The sequence below is a fragment of the Salvelinus alpinus genome, chromosome 6 (assembly GCF_045679555.1).
Source record: "Salvelinus alpinus chromosome 6, SLU_Salpinus.1, whole genome shotgun sequence".
Lineage (NCBI taxonomy): Eukaryota > Metazoa > Chordata > Actinopteri > Salmoniformes > Salmonidae > Salvelinus > Salvelinus alpinus.
The window spans coordinates 66045031-66062872 of NC_092091.1; the positions used below are offsets into that span (position 1 = coordinate 66045031).

The 17842-nt window shown below is 46.4% G+C and overlaps 1 pseudogene; it reads left to right on the forward strand.

Moving 5' to 3' along the window:
- The first annotated feature begins 254 nt into the window (after positions 1–254).
- LOC139579124 (glutamyl-tRNA(Gln) amidotransferase subunit B, mitochondrial-like) lies at positions 255–17496 on the forward strand (annotated as a pseudogene).
- The last annotated feature ends 346 nt before the right edge of the window (positions 17497–17842 follow it).

Below are 17842 nucleotides of genomic sequence, written 5' to 3' on the forward strand. Positions count from 1 at the left end.
CACGGATCAACACTTACTTCGCTGTAAACAACCAACCTTGACAACAATATGGGAAAACTCCCGCCACAAAAACCCTTGCTCTTGTAGCCGGAAAGTGTAGTTTAAATCGCCGGAAATTCGAAATATGGGTTGCATTAAATGTGTTACATTGTGGGGTGTTGAGTTTTCCTAAATGCACTTGCCCTCGGATTTTGTGTGAAACTAAGTTTACTATGACTACAACTACCATAATACCCTAAACAGAAAGGCTAAACATGGCAGGCTCCTCTGCAGGAATGACTGCACTGCTATGTAATATGAATAAACAAATTGCAATATTTTATCCAACGATTACTTTCCAAAGGCACAATTGGTGTGTGATAAGGAGAATGTGTATGTCTGTCTCCCGATGCCAGAGTCAAGCCCAAACAAAACGGAAAAGGTAGGTCCACGGAGTGAATACTAACGTTAGCTAGCTCGCACTGATGTGCACTGTTTGTGTATCGTGTGCGCGCCTGTGCTAGTTAGCGAGGATGACAGTCGCACATCATTCATGACCACATTCCCTTCCGTATTTAGACGTTGCAAACATTGCTGTTAGTTTAAAACCTTCATGCAGTTTATTTATAGCTAGTCGTCTGCATGATAGCCTCCTTTTATAAATATGTAAATATTGTCCTTCTTACCCCTCTCTGCCTTCAGAGCATCCTCACAGGTTGTCTTGACAGGGGTTCTGAATGACTTTGATTAGGTATGATGATGTCACTAAAGTTTTGCCGATATTCCGCATTCAAAACAACTGGGAACTCATGACGTCAGTGATATTTAGGTTGGAAAGTCGGAGCTCTAGAAAGAGGCCCGAGTTTAAAAAAATATATATATATATATTTCACCTTTATTTAAGTAGGCTAGTTGAGAACAAGTTCTCATTTACAACTGAGACCTGGCCAAGATGAAGCAAAGCAGTGTGACACAAACAACACAGAGTTACACATGGAATAAACAAACATACAGTCAATAATACAATAGAAAAAGTCTATATACAATGTGTGCAAATGAGGTAGGACAAGGGAGGTAAGGCAATAAATAGGCTATAGTGGCGAAATAATTACAATTTAGCAATTAAACACTGGAGTGACAGATGTGCAGAAGATGAATGTGCAAGTAGAGATACTGGGGTGCAAAGGAGCAAAATAATAACAGTATGGGGATGAGGTAGTTGGGTGGGCTGTTTACAGATGAGCTATGTACAGGTGCAGTGAACTGTGAGCTGCTCTGACAGCTGGTGCTTAAAGCTAGTGAGGGAGATATGAGTCTCCAGCTTCAGTGATCTTTGCAGTTCGTTCCAGTCATTGGCAGCAGAGAACTGGAAGGACAGGCGGCCGAACGAGGAATTGGCTTTGGGGGTGACCAGTGAAATAGTTCAGAGTTGGATGACTGTTCATATCGATTTTTTTTTTTTTAGATCGGAGCTCGTTTTTCCCCAGTTCCCAGTTTTGAACGCACTGAAGTCTGAGATTTCCCGAGTTCCCTGTTTTGAACGCGGAAATAAGTCCACCAACAGAACTGTCTAAAATGCTGCACTGTAATTAATGACCCACATCTAAACTCCTATAACAGACAACCCTGCCAGTTAGCTATTCATAAGTCCAGTCTATTAGTCAGTTCAGAAAATTAAATCGTGGAGTTGATATGGTGGCCTCCCATTTGTAAGTGTTCATTTCTCTGACTGTGATTGTGTGCTTCTAGTGCTCCCCAGGAGCTGGTAGGTGTGGTGGGTCTGGAGATCCATGCTCAGATCCACTCCAACACCAAGCTGTTTTCTGGCTCCCAGGTCGGGTTCCAGGCTCCACCTAACTCCCTGGTGTCCTTTGATGCCTCCTTACCTGGAACTCTACCTGTAAGTTATGGTGCATCTGATGATAAACATGCCTCATGTCAATAAAGGCTGTTTGTCTATTCGTTGCGTAATAATACAGTTGTTGTCCATCATAACATAATCTGGTCTATGTAACCTAGCCTACAATATGTCGGTGTACATAGTCATTTGACCAAGTAGGCCTAAGTTCCTCTTCCTCCTCAGGTGCTGAACAGACGATGTGTGGAGGCTGCAGTGATGACAGGTTTGGCCCTTAACTGTACGATCAACAGGACGTGTCTCTTTGACAGGAAGCACTACTTCTACGCTGACCTTCCTGTAAGTCAACCCGGACCCCATCTATCCTCCAATCACAAGCAATCATCAATCACATTTATTTCTAAAGCCCTTTTTAGGCTTCGTCAGCAGTTTTTACAAAGTTATTGAATACAGTAACCCGGCCGAAATCACAGAGGAGACAACTTACTCCCCCATTAATAAGTAGCTCTCATCGGTCAAAGCAGCCATCTCTCCCCAAATTAACTTTCCCATTTTACCTCCTCCCTGTCCCTGAGCTAGGCTATCATTTAATAGTGACGAGTCTTGCTAAACCGGCAGAAAAGCTTATTGCCACCGATATCTAGCCAAATGACAGCTTCTGTTGCTGCAATCTGTTAGCTGTTAGAAGTCAAGTCGCGGCCAAGTGATATTCACCCTCACCTTGCTGCCAGGCGCTCCTGGGTAATTTTAGTGTCATTATGACTGACATTTTATGACCTTGACATCAAGACATGTCATTGGAAGAGATTCAATAGCAATTGCCCAACAAAGCCTCCGAAAAAGTTTCATTTCACTTTGGAAAGATGGGCAGCCCTAGCTTAATGTGACCTATGTAGAAAGAAATGACCCTGACATTACTCTTGACGAGCTGATGATGAGAAATTGTGGACTGAGAAAAGGATGAATTTGAATAATTTAAGTGCCTTAGCGGTGTTATACCATAATGGGACTTTCCACTCTCAAGAAAATGACAAGACAGCTAGGAGATTTGTCTGTTACAGTGCAATCCATACCTTTCCTGTATTAGATGAGTGAAGAGTTTAAAAAGCTTCCCTAACTTTGTCCTAAGGTCAAGAGTATAGAGTAGAGTAGCTCGTGAGGGTTATTTTGTGGGGTCAGGGAATGGATTGTTGAGCGTCGGGTTGTCAGTGCAGTTGTCTTAATGTTATGGTATGTCAATATCCTGTCAATTAAGAAATGAACTAGATGACATGATGGCCTAGAAGTCATTCTAGTTCTTTTGAACGAAAGCATATGATCAGCACAAGGCCTGCCAAGCCTAGATTGTTAGAAGACTGAGTTGTCTTTCGAACCCAGCAGTCAGATTCATAGGTAATAATGTTATCGTGAGGCTACAGCTGTTTAATCCTTCCTCACAGCAGAGGTAGATTATTGATTTCAAAAGCTCCGACATGTATCCCAGGGGTGAAATCCCAGCAGGAAGCCGAAGGATTATTCCCAAATCCCACCTCATCTTTTTTCCCCGTTGTAGATTTTCGGTCCGCTTACTGAGTGTTGCATCACCTCTCTCTTTGGGTTATGTTAAAACATGCGCTGTTGAAACGATAGTGCCAGTTAAGATTTAAATGTTCACCATGCCCACAAGTGGTACCAATGCTTATAAATATGTTTTTGCTTATCCTGTAGACAACACTTGTGTTTTACCAGGCCCGGGAAATAGACAGGGAATAGGGATGGATAGTAAAAGGCCTGTATTGCATAATGAATCATGCTAATGCGTTAAATTCAGTTGGGAGGGATGTTCATGCTCTCTTCATGATATGTAGAGAGAGAAAATAATAGCCATGATGAGTGAAGCATTAAGCTCTATTAAATTATTTTACTAGCAGCCTATTGAAGTAGAGAGAACGAGGACATAAAAAAACATGCATTTATTAAGAACACATATATATAGTTGTGCATTATTGATGTGTTCCATGATTTAATTTCACACAACGAACGCACTGCTGCTCATTACATGATTTATGATGCGCTTGCCTGACCAGCAGCAGGAATGAATTGAAGTGGCGGGCAGGTGTTATAACAGCTAGCCTCTTCTTAATAACATGCAGCTTCACACTAAGCTACTAGCGGATATGCATAATTATACTTTTCTGAAGTGTTTTCTGTGCAGACGTTATCCCTGACGACTATTTAATGACTCAAATGGATCTGTTTGTGGGACGTGGATGTGCAATAGGTAGGACTAGTTGAATCAAGGGTTGTAGAGGGGAATAGTTTGGTGCATCGAATCATGAATCCGTTGAAGGCAGCTTAGATTCAGTGAACTGAATCTGAAAACGACAAATAGCAGTCTAGTTGGAGAGAGAGCTCTCGGGTTTGGATTTACTTTCCTGAACCGGCCGAGTGCTTTAATACCAGACTGCTCATTAGGCTTTGGGGCTGGGGTGTGACTAGAAGGACCCAGAGGCTTCCAGTAGCAGTTTTTTACCACCACTGGTCTGCATTCAACTTCAGCTGCCCTTCATTATACAAAGCACCAACACCTCTTCAGTGATTATGCCGGAATTGCAAATGATCCACCATTTTGGTGGGTGCTAAGCTAACTAATGTAGCCTGTGTGTGAACAGCAATGCACACAGTATGCTAACTAGGAGGCACTTGCGCTAATGAATTACATTTGCATTGACACTGACAGAGCTCTATGAGAGAATTGATTATTCTAGAAAGGGAGGAATCAGCATCTTTTAATGCTATAATCCTGTATTTATAGTACACCGCTGATATAAAATGGAATGTCTCCCGTGGTCCATTATGCTCGTGTTGTTGCCAATGATTGATTTGTTGATCAGGTACAGTACAACACAGATGGTTACGGCTAATTCACTTTTCTCTCCTTTTTTGTTGCTCATATTTATTCCTTCCCTTTCTTTTTCTTCGTCGGCATGCCAATAAGTATGATGTATGTTTAGGCTTTTCTAGCGACGGTTGCCATGGCAACGGGACATAGTGCTACCGTACTCACTTGTGGAATAGCGGCAGCCAGCACAGTGGCACTTCAGAATAAGAGAACAGATAAAATATTCATTCAGTTCGCTTTTGTGACTTTGAACCCCTCTCAACGAAACAACAATAATATTCCAACCGCATAATAATGAGTTGGAGTAACCAGTTTTAGGGGCCTATTATCCCCCAAAAGTAACTAACTAATGGATGAATCTTAGCTCATGTTTAATGTATGGATTGCTATTTTGTTCATAACACTATTGACCCCTTGAAATATTTAAGATTATTTCCAAGTTAATTGTAATGGTAAATCGTTGATTATGCAGGCCAAGTTTATTTCGGTATTAACCCCATGTTTTCCTATTTTGCCTATAATATAAATGACTTTATTATATAGTGGCTGTAATTAAATACCTAAGCCTGGTCCCAGATCTGTTTGCGAGGAGTCCTCTATAGGTAATACCTATAATCGTTGTCATGCCAAATGTCAAGTTTATACAGCATATGAGACCAGGCTATTACATATCTGATAAATGAGACACATTTAGACTGCTGAAGCAAGCACACAAAATTTACCTTTTCTAGTTTCATGCGTTTCCTCCATCCAGGCGGGCTACCAGATCACCCAACAGAGGCTGCCCATCGTGGTGGACGGCACCCTGACCTAAAGTCACCTAGGGTGCCGTAAGAGGAACACGGTGGTCACCAAGAGTGTCAGGATCAAACAGATCCAGTTAGAGCAGGACAGTGGCAAGAGCCTCCACGATGACTACAGGAGCCAGACCCTTATAGACCTCAACAGAGCAGGTAGATGGAGTTTAGCTTCCCATCGGTGTACCTCAACAGAGCAGGTAGATGGAGTTTAGCTTCCCATCGGTGTACCTCAACAGAGCAGGTAGATGGAGTTTAGCTTCCCATCGGTGTACCTCAACAGAGCAGGTAGATGGAGTTTAGCTTCCCATCGGTGTACCTCAACAGAGCAGGTAGATGGAGTTTAGCTTCCCATCGGTGTACCTCAACAGAGCAGGTTGATGGAGTTTAGCTTCCCATCTGTGTACCTCAACAGAGCAGGTAGATGGAGTTTAGCTTCCCATCGGTGTACCTCAACAGAGCAGGTAGATGGAGTTTAGCTTCCCATCGGTGTACCTCAACAGAGCAGGTAGATGGAGTTTAGCTTCCCATCGGTGTACCTCAACAGAGCAGGTTGATGGAGTTTAGCTTCCCATCTGTGTACCTCAACAGAGCAGGTAGATGGAGTTTAGCTTCCCATCGGTGTACCTCAACAGAGCAGGTAGATGGAGTTTAGCTTCCCATCGGTGTACCTCAACAGAGCAGGTAGATGGAGTTTAGCTTCCCATCGGTGTACCTCAACAGAGCAGGTAGATGGAGTTTAGCTTCCCATCGGTGTACCTCAACAGAGCAGGTAGATGGAGTTTAGCTTCCCATCGGTGTACCTCAACAGAGCAGGTAGATGGAGTTTAGCTTCCCATCTGTGTACCTCAACAGAGCAGGTAGATGGAGTTTAGCTTCCCATCGGTGTACCTCAACAGAGCAGGTAGATGGAGTTTAGCTTCCCATCGGTGTACCTCAACAGAGCAGGTAGATGGAGTTTAGCTTCCCATCTGTGTACCTCAACAGAGCAGGTAGATGGAGTTTAGCTTCCCATCGGTGTACCTCAACAGAGCAGGTAGATGGAGTTTAGCTTCCCATCGGTGTACCTCAACAGAGCAGGTAGATGGAGTTTAGCTTCCCATCGGTGTACCTCAACAGAGCAGGTAGATGGAGTTTAGCTTCCCATCGGTGTACCTCAACAGAGCAGGTAGATGGAGTTTAGCTTCCCATCGGTGTACCTCAACAGAGCAGGTAGATGGAGTTTAGCTTCCCATCGGTGTACCTCAACAGAGCAGGGAGATGGAGTTTAGCTTCCCATCGGTGTACCTCAACAGAGCAGGTAGATGGAGTTTAGCTTCCCATCGGTGTACCTCAACAGAGCAGGGAGATGGAGTTTAGCTTCCCATCTGTGTACCTCAACAGAGCAGGTACCATAGAGTTCAAACACTCATAGACTCCAAGAGGAGTCTACCACAGAGCTCCAACTAGTATATACAGATCTAGATAGGATTTGGCTAGCCAGTCCCTGTTCTATGTAGGAATATGGGGAGTGTATGTAACATCTCTCTCTCCCTCCAGGCGTGGGTCTGATGGAGCTGGTGATGGAGCCAGACATGAGCTGTGGAGAGGAGGCAGCAGCAGCCGTCAGAGAGATGCAGCTCATACTGCAGGCTCTAGGGACCTGCCAGGGAAACATGGCTGGTGGGGAGTCCTGCATTGGACACACACACTCACTGACACACCAGGGAAACATGGCTGGTGGGGAGTCCTGCATTGGACACACACACTCACTGACACACCAGGGAAACATGGCTGGTGGGGAGGCCTGCATTGGACACACACACTCACTGACACACCAGGGAAACATGGCTGGTGGGGAGGCCTGCATTGGACACACACACTCACTGACACACCAGGGAAACATGGCTGGTGGGGAGGCCTGCATTGGACACACACACTCACTGACACACCAGGGAAACATGGCTGGTGGGGAGGCCTGCATTGGACACACACACTCACTGACACACCAGGGAAACATGGCTGGTGGGGAGGCCTGCATTGGACACACACACACTCACTAACACACCAGGGAAACATGGCTGGTGGGGAGGCCTGCATTGGACACACACACACACACACTCACTGACACACCAGGGAAACATGGCTGGTGGGGAGGCCTGCATTGGACACACACACACTCACTAACACACCAGAGAAACATGGCTGGTGGGGAGGCCAGTATTGGACACAGGGGCGCAATATGGGGGGAGTTAGAACGATTCTAAGGGCCTGTGACTGACAGGGACCCCCAAAAAATATTAGAACGTTAGGTTAAAAAATAAAAAAAAATAAACGTTTATTAACCTATCATTATTAATATAATATTTTATTTACGATGTACTATTAAAACTAACGGTTTCTTTTTCTTTTCTTGTTTTTGGCAAAAAGTAAACATCCAGAGAGCCTCTGTATTGACAGCTGTCTCATACCTTCTCTCTTTCTATAGAGGGCCAGCTGTCTCATACCTTCTCTCTTTCTATAGAGGGCCAGCTGTCTCATACCTTCTCTCTTTCTATAGAGGGCCAGCTGTCTCATACCTTCTCTCTTTCTATAGAGGGCCAGCTGTCTCATACCTTCTCTCTTGCTATAGAGGGCCAGCTGTCTCATACCTTCTCTCTTGCTATAGAGGGCCAGCTGTCTCATACCTTCTCTCTTGCTATAGAGGGCCAGCTGTCTCATACTTTCTCCCTTGCTATAGAGGGCCAGCTGTCTCATACCTTATCTCTTCCTATAGAGGGCCAGCTGTTTCATACCTTATCTCTTGCTATAGAGGGCCAGCTGTTTCATACCTTCTGTCTTGCTATAGAGGGCCAGCTGTTTCATACCTTCTCTCTTGCTATAGAGGACCAGCGGTCTCATACCTTCTGTCTTGCTATAGAGGGCCAGCTGTCTCATACCTTCTCTCTTGCTATAGAGGGCCAGCTGTTTCATACCTTCTCTCTTGCTATAGAGGACCAGCGGTCTCATACCTTCTGTCTTGCTATAGAGGGCCAGCTGTCTCATACCTTCTCTCTTCCTATAGAGGGCCAGCTGTCTCATACCTTCTCTCTTCCTATAGAGGGCCAGCTGAGAGTGGATGCCAACGTGTCCGTCCACAGACCTGGGGATCCTTGGGGCATCAGGACTGAGGTCAAGAACATCAACAGTGCCCGCAACCTGGCCAGGGCCATAGGTGAGTGCTGCAGAGGGCTTTTCACAATACTGAGCCAAACCAGAGGCGAAGCGAGAAGCTCCACTCACGTCAATCTGTCCACGCGAGAATACGGCGATAAGTTCACCAAGTGGGGATTGTTTTTGTATGGAGGTCTATGAGAGAGTGTCGGATCTGGTAAGAAAAGAAATGTGATAGCTAATTTTCTAAGTGAAGTTTATTTGACCTAATAGAAGTTGCATAATGTTTAGGTTGTTACGAATGTACTGATATACACTACATGACCAAAAGCATGTGGACACCAGCTCGTCGAACATCTCATTCCAAAATCATGAGCATTAATATGGAGTTGGTCCCTCCTTTTGCTGCTTTAACAGCCTCCACTCTTCTGGGAAGGCTTTCCACCAGATGTTGAAGCATTCCTGCGGGGACTTGCTTCCATTCAGCCACAACAGCATTTGTGAGGTCGGCACTGATGTTGAGCGATTAGGCCTGGCTCACAGTCGGCTTTCCAATTCATACCAAATGTGTTCGATGAGGTTGAAGTCAGGGCTCTGTGCAGGCCATTCAAGTTCTTCCACACCAATCTCGACAAACCATTTCTGTATAGACCTCGCTTTGTGCACGGGGGAATTGTCATGCTGAAACAGGAAAGGGCCTTCCCCAAACTGTTGCCACAAAAGTGGAAGCACAGAATCATCTAGAACTAGAAGCGTTAAGATTTCCCTTCACTGGAACCGAGGGGCCTAGCCCAAACCATGAAAAAGAGCCCCAGACCATCATTCCTCTTCCAACAAACTTGACAGTTGGCACTATGCATTGGGCCAGGTTGCGTTCTCTTGGCATCCGCCAAACCCAGGTTCGTCTGTCCAGAGAATGCGTTTCCACTTCTCCAGAGTCCAATGGCAGCAAGCTTTACACCCCTCCAGCCGATGCTTAGCATTGTGCATGGTGATCTTAGGCTTGTGGGTTTCCATGGCTGTGCGGCTGCTCGGCCTGGAAACCCATTTCATGAAGTTCCTGACGAACAGTTATTGTGCTGTTGTTGCTTCCAGGGGCAGTTTGGAACTCGGTAGTGAGTGTTGCAACCGAGGACAGACGATTTATACGCGCTACAGCACTCGCCGGTCCCATTCTGTGAGCTTGTTTGGCCTACCACTTTGCGGCTGAGCCGTTGTTGCTCCTAGACATTTCCACTTCACAATAACAGCACTTACAGTTGACCGGGGCAACTCTCGCAGGGCAGAATATTGACAAACTGACTTGTTGGAAAGGTGGCATCCTATGACAGTGCCACGTTGAAAGTCACTGAGCTCTTCAGTAAGCCAGTTCTACTGCTAATGCTTGCTTGACTCTGTGCTCAATTTTATACACCTGTCAGCAACTGGTGTCCACTAATTTGAAGGGGTTTTCCACATACTTTTATTTTATATATATATATATATATAAAATAAAAGTAAGTGGATGCACGTGGCATCTCAGCAACTTTGAGAAAACAATTTTATATTGGAGTTTATTGAGTATCTTGTTCACACGTGTATCTGCCTGCCTTTCCGCCTTAGCGACAACTACTCCCATTGTTAGCGCAGAGACAAGACCATCTCATCAGTATATAGACTATATTATAGAGTATCTATGGCCAAACTGAGCCGAGCCAAACCAAGCTGTATTGAGCTGGCCTGGTTAAAGCCTTCACCATAGTTGCTGGAACCGTGCTGAAAAGGACCATGTGAATAGACAATATCTGAGCCAGAACAGTTTGGTTCAGGTTGGCACAATAGTGTGTGAAGGGTAAATCCTCATTGTCATTGGTGGGGGTTAGTGGAGGTACTGAAGTGAAGCGGTCACGACCCAGTGGGTCTGGAATGAGCTAGTTGGATCAACACTCAGGGAAATATAGACACACACACACAGAGAGAGAAAAAGAGCGAACAGCATGGAATCCTTTTCATGGGCTGTCATCTTTCTGAAACAGTCGTCTGACGGAGGGCTGTGTAATTATGCGTGCACTGCAAGTCAAACTGGGAGACAAAGATTAGAGACACCATGAGGCACAAACACACACACACAGAAATGAGGCTCACACACACACACAACCGGTCTTATCTGTCTTCGCCTGTGTAAATGTTCTCTCAGACAACTCAGTGAAGTAACTGCCAAAACTTCCTCTTGTCTCAACTTCATACGTCTTTCCATGATTTGTTCCTTCTGAGATGTTTTATCCCTGAAGGCAGTCGTCACTCTCTCCGCCCGCAGGAATCAGAGAAACAGGCTTTCTGTTGACAGGAACTGAAGACGGAAAGTCTTCTGAAGAGACGTTTAGTGTAGAGGGATAGTTAACATTGACTAGAAAGCATGAGGCCTTTCCTACCCACACAAACTCAGGAAGATATAGAATACAACTTTATTGACCATTTGTTTCAGTGAACAACTGAGCACACAGTCTGTATGCCTAACTTAGGCTAAATTGTCTTTCTACAGAACAATAGATTTCCCATCAACACTAATTCCACTTCTACAGAGTTTCCCATCAAACTGTTTTCTTTTCTCTCCAACTTACTGGAGACAGTGGAGAGTCATAGGGGCCATTGAAATTCTTCACCAGGAGCAGCAGGCCATTAACAGTTCGTGTGATACAAAGTGACTTGGCCGCTTGCATTATTTATCCCAAGAGTAGACTTCCATTTTAGCTTAGTGCAGAGAAGTGATAAAGAGTTTTTAAAAGTCAAAACTCCAGCTAGTCGTTTGTCACAGAGAACTAATGTAGCAGCAGTTAGGAGACTTCAGGCATGGCCAAGCTGGATGCTTGCTTCTGTTCAGGTGTGTGTGTGTGTGTGTGTGTGTGTGTGTGTGTGTGTGTGTGTGTGTGTGTGTGTGTGTGTGTGTGTGTGTGTGTGTGTGTGTGTGTGTGTGTGTGTGTGTGTGTGTGTGTGTGTGTATTTTCATCAACAGACTATGAGATCCAGAGACAGATGTTTGTCCTAGAGAGCGGCGGCACGGTGCAGAACGAGACACGGTCGTTTGATGGCAAGACTGGGTAAGAGGCTTATAGAAGCAACCCTCGACCCAAGTCAAGCCGTCAAGTCCCATTACGTTACAGTGAGAGTGCTTCTGATAACATGTCAAAAATGTCTATTGACTAAGAATATGATGTTTCACAGGATACGGTACAATGTACACAGGATGCGTCTCTTCAGGGTTTTAATAGTTATTTGGGTCAGATATTCACCCCCCCCCATAATTCAACACTTTATTCCCACCTCCAGTGTAATATTTGATCTCAAGACATTCTCTCTTCTGAGGTTGATTTGAAAACGTTTTAGTAACTAAGGATGATGAATGAGGCCACTTGGAGTCAGTCAGTGTCTGGTGTTGTGGACCAGTGTGTTAGCGAGGGTTGTAAAGCCCATGAAATGAGCTGCTCTTCACACAGCTGGGGCCTACCTCTAATGCGCAAGTTAGCATTTTTCGTCATGAATCTTGTTCTGGAGGCAGCTCTGCAGAGCGGTTAATAGCTGGCACAGTCACAAAGTCATAAAATCTGATTTTAAACCTAACCTTAACCACACTACTAACCCTAATGCCTAACCCTAACCTTAACCACACTGCTAATATCCTGATGACTAACCCTAACCTTAAATGAAGAACAAAAAGCCAATGTTGACTTTGCAGCTGGCCTATCTAAGGGGAAATCACTCAGTTCTGCCTCCAGGACAAGACTCATGACAATAAACGTCAACCTGCCTATAACACCATCCCGTGTGTGTGCGCCCGCGTGCGTTGTGCCTGATAGAGTGTGTTTGACAGCAAAGGCCCACAGCTCTGTCATGGTCCAGAAATACACAGAATGACTGGGGGCCCCTCACCTCACACCTGTGGCCCTCGCCCATAGTTACAGCCTCTTCAACATGAACAATCTGCCGTAGTAACTGTTGTAACGAGCGAAACACTATCGTTATACAGTACCTCAAAGCCATAACACGTGTCCCTCTTTTTTACAGTCACACCATTCCAATGCGAGACAAGGAGGGCCTTCAGGACTACAGGTGAGCACATCTCATATTCACTTCAGTATGTTCTAGCAGCACAGCCTCCAGCATGGTGTGTGGTATTATACGATCACTGCTGTAGGGCCTGCATGGAGAGAAGAGGGGGAGCGAGACAGGAGGGAGAGGAGAGGGGGAGCGAGACAGGAGGGAGAGGAGAGGGGGAGCGAGACAGGAGGGAGAGGAGAGGGGGAGCGAGACAGGAGGGAGAGGAGAGGGGGAGCGAGACAGGAGGGAGAGGAGAGGGGGAGCGAGACAGGAGGGAGAGGAGAGGAGAGGGGGAGCGAGACAGGAGGGAGAGGAGAGGAGAGGGGGAGCGAGACAGGAGGGAGAGGAGAGGGGGAGCGAGACAGGAGGGAGAGAAGAGGGGGAGCGAGACAGGAGGGAGAGGAGAGGGGTCATCGTGTATAGGGACCCAGTAGATGAACATACCGATAAACATGCGCCACCCCGCGGCCCTAACGCATCAGTTAGCAAGAATTATGACGGAGAGTAAGCGTGCGACGCAGTCACACAAGTGTATGTGTGTGTGTGTTTTGTGTGTAGAGGAGACAGCCCTTTGTCTGACCGTGTGACACTGTGTCGTCTTAAGAGGCCTGCAGAGATACAGCCAGCACTCCGCTCTACTGCTGATAACAGCTCCCTCTCTATCTTCTCTTATCTCACTCCTGCCTCTCTTTCTTCTCTTATCTCACTCCTGCCTCTCTTTCTCGCTCCCTCTCTGTTGTCTTTAACTGTGCTCGCTCTGGGTGCTCCCTCTGTCACACATGCACTCTCATCTCTCCTCTCTCTTCTCTCTCCCCTTGCTCTCTCCTCTCTCTCTATCCCCTCGCTCTCTCCTCTCTCTCTCCCACCTCTCCTCTCTCTTCTCTCTCCCACCTTTTCTTCCCTCTCCATATTTCTCACTCCCCCCCCCCCCCTCCAGGTTCATGCCGGAGCCCAACCTCCTCTGATGGTGTACGAGGCGTGCTCTACAGCCCCCCCTGGTGTTGCCCCCAGCCAGGTGGTGGTTCTGGAGGAGGTGAGGGAGAGGCTGCCGGAGCTGCCCAGCGTCAGGAAGCAGAGGCTGGTGGAGACCTACGGCATCCTCCCCGAACACAGCTTCACCCTGGTGGTGAGTGACTACTACAGTATGTAGGTGTGTCTGTTAATGTCCAACTGAGCAAGTTAATTATAGGAGATGGTAGGTTTCTCACTCCATCTCTCTGGCTTTCATCTTCTGTCTTCCTGTCTGTCTCTCTCCCTCCCACTTTCTGCTCCTCCTCTCTCCCCCTCTTCCTTTATCTCTCCATTGTACTCTCTCCCTCACTGTCTCTCAATTTAAAAACTACCCAAAGTAACCTATTCTTGCACAGCCAGTTACCCTGTCTGCACTTCTGCCTCTGTCCAGCAAGGCGCAGTAGATTGTGGTATATACAGTATTATTGAGTGTGTTTCATTGGGTCTCCTGTTGTAGAATGAGGACGGGCTGATGGACTACTTTGAGTCAAGGAGACCAAGGCTGGACCGAGAAAGGTGATTGGCTGGGTGATGAACGAGCTACAGGGCCTCCTCCATCAACAGAACCTGAGTGTCAGCCAGAGGTGAGACACTCAGTCGTCCTCTTCCTCATCCTCTTCCTCTGTGTCCTACTCTAGCCTCAATCATTCTCTTTCTCCTCTCCACCTCATCCCTATCATTCTTCCTCTACATCCCTCATCTGGTTTCGCCCTCTTCTCCCTCCCGAACTCCTATCATGTGTCTCTCCTCCCCTTCCTCTGTTCTACTCTTTTCAGTCTTGCGTTGACTTCAAACCCCATGTTGAAGATCCTATCTCAGCATCCAACATCTTGGCTAGACGGAGGCCTGAAATCGTTTCCATACTGGAAGCATAATTTATGTGCTTTTTCCCTGCGATGTTTCCTATCCATCTTCATGTGGATACCTTCCGGTATTACTATGGCAGGCCATGAATGTGAATAGAGAATACATCTGGGCAATAAGCTGAGTGTTTTGAGTTGTTTTTCTATAATACTGTTTTTATCCTACACTCCAGACTGTTCTGAGACTGATCAAACAGAGTAAAGTATGATGTGTTTTGTTTTATGTCTTTGTCTGAGAACTAGTGGACGGGTGGGTGTTTGTGTGCCTTTTTGTCGTTTTGAAAAAAGTGAGAGTGGATGTTGACTATGTGTGGATTCACGTGTTTGTTGTTTGTTTAGCCATATTTCCGTTCATAACTCAGTCAGTGTGTATGTGACTGTGTCTCTGGCCCAGTGTGTGTCTGACTCGGGGATTCGTGACAGCACTGATGATCATGTGCCCTGTAGGTGGCAATGGGCTGTCACAGAGAGAGACGGGGCCAAATAGCCTCTCATTATAAGCACAGTGACTCCGGGGTAGATAGACACCGTCACACTGTCACACAGGAGAGGATAGACTGGGTCTAATGACATCTCCTGTGCCTTCTCTCTCTTCCTTCTCTTCTCTCTCTCTCTCTCATATCTGTCTCTCTCTCTCTCTCTCTCTCTCTCATATCTGTCTCTCTCTCTCTCTCATATATGTCTCTCTCTCATATCTGTCTCTCTCTCTCATATCTGTCTCTCGCTCTCTCTCACATATGTCTCTCTCTCTCATATCTGTCTCTCTCTCTCTCACATATGTCTCTCTCTCTCTCACATATGTCTCTCTCTCTCTCACATATGTTTCTCTCTCATATCTGTCTCTCTCTCTCTCTTATATGTGTCTCTCTCTCTCGCTCCCTCTCTCAGTCCGATCTCTCCTCAAGCTCTAGCCCAGATACTGAATCTCCAGGAGAATGGACAAATCTCTTCTATCGCCAAGCAGGTGAGAGATAACATCCAAAACATTTAATGCAAAGTCCATATGTGTTACTACACTGAGTGTACAAAATATTATTAACACTTTCCATGACACAGACTGACCAGGTGAATCCAGGTGAAAGCTTTGATCCCTTATTGAGGTCACTTGTTAAATCCACTTCAATCAGTGTAGATGAAGGGGAGGAGACGGGTTAAAGAAAGATTTTTAAGCCTTCAGAGGGTGAATGGGCAAGACAATAGATATAAGTGCCTTTGAACGGGGTATGGTAGTAGGTGCCAGGCGCACTGGTTTGAGTGTGTCAAGAAGTGCAAAGCTGCTGGGTTTTTCACACTCAACAGTTTCCCGTGTGTATTAAGAATGGTCCACCCCCCAAAGGACATCCAGCCAACTTGGCACAACTGTGGGAAGCATTGGAGTCAACATGGGCCAGCACCCCTGTGGAACGCTTCCAACACCTTGTAGTGTCCATGCCCTGATGAATTGTAGCTGTTCTGAGGGCAAAGGGGGTGCAACTCAATATTAGGAAGGTGTCCTTAATGTTTTGTAGCCTCAGCGTATATTATATAATTTTCAATTGGGGTTTAACCTGAGTGTTTCATTGCTCCATACAGGTGTTCCAGGAGCTGTGGAAGACCCCAGGTGAAACGGTCCAGCAGATCGTCAAGGAGCAGGACCTGGGGATGTTCAACGACAGCACAGAGATCCACAGGATTTGCCAGAAGGTGGTGGACTCACACCCAGACCAGGTGCGGCCTCCCTGGGCAAGAGCTGCCACAATGAGGGCAGGTAGTTTGCCCCTGGTGATGCGTTGGGCAGACCACACCACCCTCTGAAGAGCCCTGCGGTTAGGGGCGGTGCAGTTGCCATACCAGGTGGTGATTCAGCCCGACAGGATGCTCCTAATGGTGCATCTGTGTAAGTTTGTGAGGGTCTTAGGGGCCAAGCAAAATGTCTTTAGCCTCCTGAGGTTGAAGAGGCGCTGTTGCACCTTCTTCACCACACTGTCTGTGTGGGTGGACCATTTCAGATTATCAGTGATGTGTACGGCGAGGAATTTGAAGCTATTCACCTTCTCCACTAAGTTCGTGTCTCCAGAAGTCCACGATCAGCTCCTTCATTTTGTTGTCATTAGGAGAGAGAGCGGTTATTTTTCTGGCACCACTCCTCCAGGGCCCTCACCTCCTCCCTGTAGTCTCGTTGGTAATCAGGCCTACTACTGTTGTGTTGTGATTGAGTTGGAGGTGTGCGTGGCCACGCAGTCATGGGTGAACAGGGAGTAGAGGAGGGGGCTGAGCACACACCCTTGTGGGGCCCCAGTGTTGAGGATCAGCGAAGTGGAGGTGTTGTTTCCTACCTTCACCACCTCGGGGGGCGGCCCGTCAGGGAATCCAGGACCCAGTTGCACAGGGTGGGGTTCAGACCCAGGTCCCTGAGCTTAATGATGAGCTTGGAGTGTACAGGCTCATTGACTTTTTGCTAGTAGCCAGTCTTGATAGAATTCTGTTGATCAATAAATGATATGCAAACGTAAGTATTTGTGACTTATGCTGCTGTTACTGTTCCCCCTACAGGTCCAAGCCATCCGCAGTGGGAACAAGAAGGTTCTGAACAAGCTCATGGGTCTGGTCCAGAAGGAGACTAAAGGCAGGGCTGACCCAGTCCTGGTACGGGCCATCCTGGAACAGAAGACCTCCTGAGGACTAACTAACACTGTCTGTGGCCACCTTGACTGCCTCAACCTTTAAATGCCTGGTGGAATATCAAACTGGTCCAAGAGGCAGCATGCATGACATCTTCATAGTTAACATGTCCTCTGGTCAAGAGGATTATTGTTGCTAAATCAACTGTCTGTCATGTTGTCTTCTGGCACCGTAACCGCCTTTAAGTTGTTGCAGTTGTATTGTAACTTTATTTGTGTACATAAATATATTCTAATTCTCTTTGGAGTGTACACATTTATCCCCTCCCAAAAACACACACTTCATCGAAAACTGTCAAGGGAATGGGATGGCATACACATCCTCCATGATAATCACACTTTAAGCAGAGCCATTCTTGAATCCATTTTCAGTTTGGAACACTCTGAACCCACCAATGGCAGAACACAGCTAATAAAGGTAAGGCCCATTACCAGGCAGTTTGGGAGTCGTCCCAGAAGTCATCTTTCTGCTTTTATCACTGTCCTCTGGCAGCACTGGAATGAATCAGGAGCGCAACAGAGGACTGAAGTACTATACGCAATGCATCTCCTTATACTCCCTCTAAAATGGATCGGATTAGGAATGA